Here is a 9996-nt window from a genome sequence, read left to right on the forward strand (position 1 = left end):
AACAGTCACGCATACAGCTTTTCCCCAAGATTGCAAGATTGCTGGATGTGGTGAACAAAACGTTTCAAGCCTACTCGACTAGTTTACAAGGCTTGCAAAAGGGCAAACTAACTCTGGTGTCGTTTTCAGTGATATTGTTCTGTTTCTGACGGGACTTAAAGGAAGGCATTTGTTAATGGAAATAGAGCAGTGATTTGAAGGTGAGACCATTTTTCACGAGAGCAATAAAGAACAACACAATCGTGAAGAAACACCCAAGGTCAACACCCAAGGTTTACACGGAAAACAACGACGGAGCTTCCCCGCGGATGAACAGGAGTCACCTGAACATGGGTAGCTAGGGTCTCCCGAACCAGGGGACCTACAGGCCAACGAGCAAGAGCAGGAGAAAGACGAGGCGCATGCGTGTCGCCATGGGGGCCCCGGGCAAAAGTGTGGAGGGCCAGCTGCCAGGCAACAGTCGATGCCAGCCTTAGACATCGCACTGAAATCTAGGACTTCAGTTCCCTGCTGTCTGATGAGACACTCTCCTGTGGCCACTGCAGACCCTGCCTGCTCTGGCCTCCTTGCTAAGACCCACGCAGGGATCTGTGTCCCGTGCTCTGGGCCTCCTTTGGGGCTGCCTGCGACGTGTTTCTAAAAATCCTCATTGCTTTCTGCTTTTCTGGTTGAAAAAAAAAATGCGAGTGAAGAGAAATAAGAATGGGTAGATATACGGTAAAGGGCATTCATTCGACCCGCTTGTAATCACAGGTGCCTTGTTAGGACTGATTTATGTTTGGCCAGCTTGGAAAATGTTTTTCCCAAAACAATCCAGTCCTAATTCATGGAGCTGTGTAGTCTTTCACCCTCAATCTGACTTAAACTACTAACATGATTTAAGCTCTAAAATGCACGCATTGCCCAAGGCAAGAATTTAAAGTGAAGTCAAGTTTGCAGTCTTTTACAAAATATACTTTCTCACCCCCTGTCACTTCTCCAATTACCAAATCTTTTCCAACCTGTCTGGACCTTCTGGGGCTTGGGCATAAATCAGCAGAAATGTGGTTGGAAATGGCTTCCTTTTCTTCAAAGCGACTTGTACCCACCTCATTGGAGCATTAGAAATCCATAATGGCGCACGTGGTTTCCATTATGCCAAGGTAAAACCTTTCCAAACTGCTCCAAACCGTCTCTCCGGTGTATGATATCACGGTCCGCGTCGATTTAAAAAAAAATTATGGAGAAGTCCCTGGGCTAAAGTCAAGAAGGGCTCTCCTAGGATCTGAGATCAGTTTCCTGCTCTGATAGACACACAGAGAAGAAGCTGACGTGCGGTGGCGTGGCATGGCCTCTGATTTGAAATTTCAGAGAGGCAACGGTAGCACTTCACAGTTTTCCCTCTTCTGTTTTTTTTTTCCTCTCTCCATCTTCTTTCATCCCTCTTTCCCTGCCTCCCTCCCTTCCTCCATTTCTCCTCTCTCTTTCTCTTCTTTCTTTCCATCTTCAATACCTTTATTATTGACAGTTTGTACTTTACTTTTGAGTTTTATGGTGTATTTCTCAGCTGGGCTTATGGAAAAGGTAATACATGATACATATCTGTCAAATGCCTTTTCCTAGTTCCCTCGCATTTTTCTGCGATTATTATTATTTTTACTCTGCTACTGCCTCCGTCAGTGGCAAGTAGCACTGAAGTTCACAGACAAGTGGGTTGCCTTCCATGATGACTGTCTCTTTACTTGCCACTAAGAGTTATCTAGTAAATAAGGAGACCACAGACTCATGAGAAAACACTGATCAAAGCTCCTCCCGGCAAGTATGCCAAGAAATGCATGCAATAAACATCATCCTGCAGAAATTACAGGCCAGTGGTGACAGAAAAATAGAAGAGAATCAATGTTTGCTCTGTACTACATAGTCATTAATTCATTTAATAAGCATTCGCTGAGCACCTGCTCTGTGCTAGGAACCCTTCCGGGTGCCAGAGACAACGCAGGAAACTAATGAGACAAAGCTCTGACTTACTCTCTGGTGTAAGGGACTAGGTCCCTTGTATATACAACATTATTTGACGCTCCCAAGAACTCTGTGAGGCAGGTATTATGATTCCAATTTACACACGAGGAAAATGAAACTACACAGAGGTTAAATGATCGCAGTTCATTAGGGAAAGAGCCTGGATCTCCAAGCAAGTCTATCTGATTCCAAAGCCTTTCTACTTTGCGCTATCCTGCACGGCCTCGGGGACTAATGAAATCATAAGCGATATTACAGGGTGAGGCCGACTAGGCAAAGTGCCAGCTGAGAGGAATCCAGATGACAGACCTAGCAAAGGCTGGAGCGGCCCATGAGAGTTCCACGGAGGCATCCAGTCCGAAGGACAGAAAGACAGAGTTTAGACCACAGGAGGGAGGGGAAGCAGACACGTGAGGCTGCAGAGGCACATGCGTGCACGGCCCGATGAGGGACAATGAGTAGGAATGGCTTAAAGGAAAAAGAAGATTCTCAGGAGGGAATTCAGACACAGAGCCAGAGAGAGAGGTCTGGGACACACTGTGATGTGCCTTGGAAACCAGGGTTGGTAGTGCAGCCTGGGACAGGAGACAATGTGCAAGGCTGGACTTAGATGTGATGACAGTAAATGTTCTCCTGCTCTGCTATTGCTAAGAGATTCTTTGCCTCTTCAAAGTTATCTTCTCCTTATCAGTGAAACAGAGGATAATGATAACCACGGTTTTGGATGACTCGGCTAATAGAAACACTGGTAAATTGTGGGACAGAACGGTGAGCATGTGATTTAGAGTTCCACCCTGAATGTGTTCTTTAATATCCACTCAGATTCTTCTTTGGGCGGGCTTGGTGTTCATACAATTGGATACGTGAGTATTTAGCCAATAAAACTGGTTGAAGAATGTGAGAAATTTATCTACCACATGAAGTCATTGTTTCATATTTGTCTGAAGCTCCCAGTGGACTCTGAACACCAGATTTTTGCTCCGTTTGCTTTCCACATTGCTTTTTCCCATGAGGAGACTCTTTTGATATCAGCATGGGGTATATGGAATTCTTCGGGGGTGAAAGGTGTTCTTTCTATTATAGTAACTTTTTATTTAACCAGTTCACTTCCATGTAAAAGCTGCTATTGATGCAATAAAATTAGAAGGGGGCATACCAGAGTTGTTTTTTAATTTTCTTCTGGTGGAGTGAAGTTGCTGAGCAAATTTGTTGAGCAGCTGGAATTGTTAAGATCACACTAACATTGAAAAAAGAAGGTCCTGACACCGACATATCCAAAGACCGGAAGAATTCTGGGCTGCCTCCAATTTTGAAATTCATTTCTCCGGGCTGTTCCTTTTCTCTTTCCTCTCTCCCACACTGGTTTCTGGCTTTTCCCCCTTTGCTAATGAACCCAGAGCTATGTGAATTTTTTAATTTTGCCTGCTGTAATGCAAGCAGATCCTATGGTATATAACCTTTAGGTCAATTCTATCAAATATTATTTTGTTCAGTCTGTTCAGAAAAAAAAAAGTAAAATAAAATCACTTGCCTCTGCCCAGATCTTGTGTAATTGCGTGAATTCTCTGATTTAGTTGGCTCGGCAAAATCTACCCAAGGTGCTTTGACTGTGGAGATGGAAGGGAATTCATTATGCGTTCCTCGCTGAAACGGTGACCTGCATATAATGATGGGGAAATCAACATTGATGGCCTGTGCTTTTCCCTCCAGTCTAATTTCTTCTGAACTTTAGACTGTAACTCGTTTTTTTGGCTGGGTAGCCCCCGGACATCGCGGAGTCTGACCGAGGGGTGCTGAGACCTGGATTTTCACACCATGAAGCTGGTAACAGTTTTGACTTCAATGCCTTGAAAAGTAGGTGATTTCAATTGCCCTGTTTCCTTTCAGGGGAAAATGCTTTCTTTGCACCTAAACAATCTTCCGGTGCTTTTGACTGACAAGCATATTGTTATGATTATGACTGGACTTCTTGACTCCTGGAGGGATAGTATTTAAAACTGCCCAAGACTGGCACAAATCAAAATATTCATCAACTTAAACCATGTCAGCTAAAATGGAAAAGCCAAAATTGTAGTGTTTTATACCATGTCAGAAGGCCACGAACACAGTGCAAAACTGCTTAACCCTTTCGCTGCCTAAAGAAAATCGTAGCACATAATAGAAGGTATCTGGATATTTTTTCAAAATTACGCCTACCATACAAATGCACTGGGTTTCTCCCTCTATAGTATCCGTTGTTTGTTTGGGCTCACTGACTCAGCTACCTCCTTTGTTCCCGTTCCTTGATTCATTTGATCCTTCGGCGGATACTTCTGAATGCCTATTATGTGTAGCACACTGTGTGTACCTTCGTGCAGAGGGAAACTAAGTTCCTGCCCACCCCGATGCTGGTGGCCCACTAGAAGAGACATCGCCATGGATCGCTATAAAACATCGCCATGATCAGTATGACGCAATCGGTACAGATAAGCTGCCAAGACGGTTTAATAAAGGCAAAATCACTTCCATCCAGGGAGGAGTAAATTCGATAGACATCTGGGGGTTTTCTGCCTAACCTCTAGGTTTTCAAGAATTTTCCTTCCCTCCACTGGTGGTGGCACTTGGTGGCCTTTTTGTGGAATGCGATTCTGTCCCTCCCGATGGGCACGCCCTGATCTGCTCATCATGGACCACGCTGACCAGATCAGAATCCCTTCCACTAGAATTCAGATATCTGAGCAAGAGATTTCAGTCTCAGCAGGTAGCAGGAGGATTTCAAATTTAGGCCCTACCTACAGAGAAGCCAGAGAAGGTCATCTAGTGAACAAAGCCAACATGGAGGGAAGGACAGAAACCAGAGAAGGCATGAAAATTCAGGTCTTGGGTGACCTCATAAGGCACGATGACATATCTGCCTCAGTCTCCTGTTCTTCCCACTCCTTCTCCCAGCACCTGCATTTCATTTTCAGGGAGAGGGTGGGCAAGCATGAGTTGATTTCTATTACTTACATCCCAAGGAACCCTATCTAATGCAGAAGGCTTTATAAGAAAGGATGAGGACGGGTTGGTCTCCATTTAACAAAGAATAAGAAAAAAAGTAGAAACCCTAGTAGAGCAGGATAAGATTTTGATGTATTAACAAATGTGTTTTTCCCCGTGATTTCCTGTTACCCTTGACCCTCCCCCATCTGGGCAGCTAGACCATGAGTCATTCCTTGCCTCCAGGGAGGGTTGTCACAGCAGAACCACAGAACAAAAGAGACAAATTCTTGGCTTTTGAGTTTAAAAAGCTGAGCTTCAGGCTTCAGAAGAAAAAGATTTGGAAGAATATTTGATCAATCTGAGCCAATTTTTTCCTGCCCACGTAAAATAAAAATTCCCCTGGCTGGAAGACAAGAGAGTATTCTAAGGCGAAGCAAGAGGGTCAGATGCTGGTGAGTCCCTGAGGGGGCTTGCACCCCACTCCTGCCCCCTCAGCTGGCATGAGTGTGGATCTTTCACGTTCTGAGAATGAGAACTGTGCCTTAGCTCCAGGTTAGAATCCAAAAGATGGCAGAGCTCAGAGAGATCCCCTGTCCCCGGCACTGTGCCACAGAAGCTGCCTGCTCAACTAGAGCAAAGCGGTGTGTGCTGTTTTGGAGGGTTTTCCGTGGTCCCAGTGGGGGAAGGGAGGTGAGCCTAATATTTTTGGTGGCCCTGAGAGAGGTACAGAAGTAGTCAGGGGAGAGCCGGACTGGGGGCTCCTGTAGCCTGGTCTAAAGGATGCTGAAGATGTAATCCACGTGAATTGAGTGTGATGAGATTTTGGAGGGGGGTGGGTGAGTGAACTCTGCTCTTGGCTTGGATGTGAATAACTGTAGCAAGGGGGCGCTGATGTAGTAAATTGTTTGCAAAGATGGCACAATTCCTCTCACTCCTACAAAAATGTCACTTTGCAACATGACTGTCCCGCTCCTCCCATCAAGATGTAGAGTCCACTTCACCATACCGTGAATCTGGGCTGGCCTTATGACATGCTTTGGTCAGTGGGATGCAACAGATGTGATGTGTGACTGCTGAGCCGGGTCTCAAGAAGACTTGCAGCTTTCACTCTTGCCATCTTGGAACCCTGGGACCCCCATGAATAGAAATCCAAGCTGGCCCTCTGAAGGATAAGAGACCCTCCAGCTCAGGAAAGCCACCGATCCCTAACAGGATCAGATCTCCCAGCTGAGCCTACAGGAAATTACTGACCCACAGAATCATAAGCAAACAAAAGTGGTGTCTGACTGAAGACACTAAGTTATGGAGTGGTCTATTATGCAACCATAGTAAGTGGTACATTTGGCTAGAATGGCAGACTCAGTTTCCCTTCCCTAAGGACGTGTCCCACTAGCAACAGGAAGCTGGGGGAAGACAGGTTGGGGTCATCTTTCGCGAATAAAGAGTATGGCATGGGCAAGCCTTCAGAGACTCATTTCTCAGCTCATGCAGTCGGGCATGAGCTCAGGATCTCAAGCTGTGCACGATTCCCGGATCCCACGCCTGCACTCTGAGGCTTGAAATTCCTTTAGCTGGGGGTCGAGATTTCCACGCGCTAGTTAAAACATATCACTTGAAAAGTTTCCACTACGTTAAAGTGTAGACAAGCTTGGGAAAAGTAACCTGCTGACTTAGTTTCACCAAAACTGTTGTCTCGGTCTGTTCGGGCAGCTATAACAGAATACTGTAGACCGAGTGACTTACAAACAACAGAGATATATTTCCCACAGTTCTGCAGGCTGCGAAGTCCAAGATCAAGGTGCTGGCAGATTCAGTGTCTGGTGAGGACCAGTTTCCTGGCTCACAGACAACCATCTTCTTTCTCTGTCCTCATGATAGAAGGGGCAGGAGCTTTCCAGGGCCTCTCACTAGAGCACCGATCTCATCGATGGGAGTTCTACCCTGGGGACCTAACCACTTTCCAAAGGCCCACCCACCTCCTGACACCCTCACATCTGGGATGAACTTTCAACACAGGAATTCTGAAGGGCAGATTTTGAGGAAGAGTGTGAGAGCGAGTAAACCAGACAGAGGGGCGGGGCTGTCTAAGGAAAGCCACTGTTTGTCCCGAATTCTGTCCGCAGAATGGCCCCAGCCTGCGCCACGGCAGACGTTAAAGACCATGGCAAATCTTGTCCTCTGAGTTTGGGTCAGAATTTTTTAAACTCTCTTCTGAAGTGCTAAGAATCACAGAAACACAGAGGAATCTGGCAATAAGGCATCGCCTTGATCTGCAGGGCTCTGAGGAGGGCGTCTGTCAGAGCTGGGAGATTTCCGCCTCACCTTACCACCCCTGGGTGCCTCGCCTCTCATCTGGGGAAAGGCCCGCCTCCAGCAGCGCACAGTTTAAGTCACTAGCCCCACTGTGCACCTGCTCTCCCACCACCGGCAGCACCGTGTAGGGAAGGGACAGCAGCTCAGGAGGCTGGAGGTGTCTCTGCACCTCTGTGACACAGGAGCCATGTCTAGTGGGCGTTTCTGAAGGAAACGCAACATGAGACAAATGAGCCAAAATATTAAGAATGACTCGATGTGACTGCTTCAGCCATTTTTTTTTTTCAGTTACAAAAGCCAGGTCTAAGTAACTGCAATTACGATTCTACTGGACCGTAGTTCCATATCTATGGCTATGGACTTTGTTTGTTTGTGTCTTAGAAACACAAACGAGCCTGGCTAAGAAAATGAGAAGATGGACAGTTCTGCTGGGTTATAAAGTAAGAGAAGGCTCTGGTGTAAATACAGAGCTTCAGGATGCTGGTTACAACTAGTGGCCACAGGTCCGAGACACAAGGCAGAATTACGCAGTGACTAAAGCGACAGCTTACAGAACGTCTCTTCTAACTCCCATTATTAATTTCCCCCTCCTATTCCCTCTAGCAGCATGATGCTATACATTGCAGGGTTGTTATTCCACTCCTCATATGAACCCATGGCCTAGTGACTTATCCCTGAGGCATGCTATAATCACCCAGAAATGTGCTCCCTGTCACGTCTTATTGCTTAATTATGGCTCTATTTTAGGCTCCTAAAGCCATTTGGCTTGGCAAGACCTCTCTTATGTGTGACTTTGAACATGCATCCATGTTGAGTTATCCTTGAGTTCACACCAGTCTGTTCCATTTCCATCTTGTTCTGGCTTGGGCGATAATTACTGCCCCTTGGTTCGGCAACACCTTGAATTATTGTAATGAGCCCTCGTAATTATGCTATTCTCCGCATAAGAAAATGCTATCAACTCTTTGTCAGAAAGGGATATGCTTAAAGTTAATTTTTCCAATATTTGATGTTTGTTTGTCTTTTTTGCACTGATAAATCCCAGTGGGCCCACTATTTTAAATCAGTGACATGCAAAAACCTCCCTGTTTTCCAATTTACTCTTGCTCTGGTGACTATAATTTTTAACTCAAAATCTGGACACACCGTCTAACAGAGGGTTTTGTTGTTGTTTAGTTCTATATGTGTTGCTTCCCAGCGCTAAAGGCAAATTAAAAGACACAGCAGGTCCTAGATACATTCTTAGATAGCAAAAACTAGATAGAATATTTAAAATTAGGACTGTTCTACAAATTTGGAACTTTTGAAGGATGCATCCATATTCAGCGTTCCAACCACTTATTATGCCTCCCATCAAATAAGACACCATGTTCTGTATCAGCCTTGGGCTGATGAATGTCAATCTAGTCCTTCAAGTAGAATATAGGCTTCTCAGAGACAAAAGGCACGGATCATACACCCCTTATATAACTCTGTCCATATACGTAGCTTTATACAGTTGTTTGAGCAATTGCATAGAGATGATGTTGCATTTTTAAGGCAGCTGTTTGAGATTAGGAGCTTGCAAAAGTAGCCTGACATTAAGGTGAAGGCAGACTGGAAAACGCTGTCCTGCTTCATCCCTCCAGAGAGTAGTTCAAGTCAGGCCTGGGGTAGATCTATGTCGAGAAGGGGTATAATTACCCTGGTCCAGCGTGGCCCCAGGTCTTGTCTGGCAGACTGACTTATATCTATCAGGGACTTTTAAAATGCTGACTTGGCTCCTTAGAAATACAAAACCCAAAACATCGTTCATAAAGGTCACTGGGAATGGCCTGGGTCAGAATAACTTGAGTTCGTCTTGTGCCAATGCCTTGGAAGAGGAAGTCGCTGAATACTTAGGTAAAGCTCCTTGAGAGTACTACGTAGCTAAATCCAAACAAAGAATGAAAGAGGTTTATAGCTGAGTTTTACTCTATAATTCAAATGCCAACCCAGCTATGAAATATGTTCTAGGAATTCCAATCAGATTTTTATCATCTGTCTTGGAAACCAGCTGTGCTCTCAGTGAGTACAAAGATTCACTACCTGCAACTGCTATAATTCAGTAGAATTATGCAGAGATGAAAAACTTGAGAACAACTGTCTTTATTTTAAATGCGATGTGAACTGCGTTTTAAGAAATTCTGCTTCTTTGGAACCTATAAAAATGGCTCTATTTAAAGAAAGTAGTAGAGAATCAAGGTTTAAGAACTCTTAAAATTGAGGAATTCACATTTACTCTGCAGAGTATGCTTTTTAAGAGAATGAGTAAAAATTACTACAATTTAATAGACTCTTAAACAAAACATGAGATAACACGAAGCAGTGACCTCCTAAATTACACATCCATCACTCAGAGCCCTGATAACCTTATGCTCTAACAATCTGAGGCATGGAAGAGAAGAGGGACTTACCACAGAAGGGACAGCTCTACAAAGAGCCCCGACAAACTTATGGCAGTAATTTTGAACCAATAATTTCCTTCGCAGAAACTAACAATTGCTGTGGGTTTGTGAATCCATATATTAAAAGTCTTTAGAATGGATTTTATAGTTTTAAAAGATATCAGGGCCATCCTGGAGGAGCCAGTGCATATGCTCCTCAGACCAGTGAGCCCCCAAGTCTGATTCCATGCACACATGGGCCACAGCTGCCTTGTACCAAACTGATGCAATAGCACTTTGTCACTTATATCATCACCTG

Source organism: Pteropus medius, unplaced genomic scaffold, assembly GCF_902729225.1.
Source record: "Pteropus medius unplaced genomic scaffold, Ma_sr-lr_union100, whole genome shotgun sequence".
In the NCBI taxonomy this organism is placed as follows: domain Eukaryota; kingdom Metazoa; phylum Chordata; class Mammalia; order Chiroptera; family Pteropodidae; genus Pteropus; species Pteropus medius.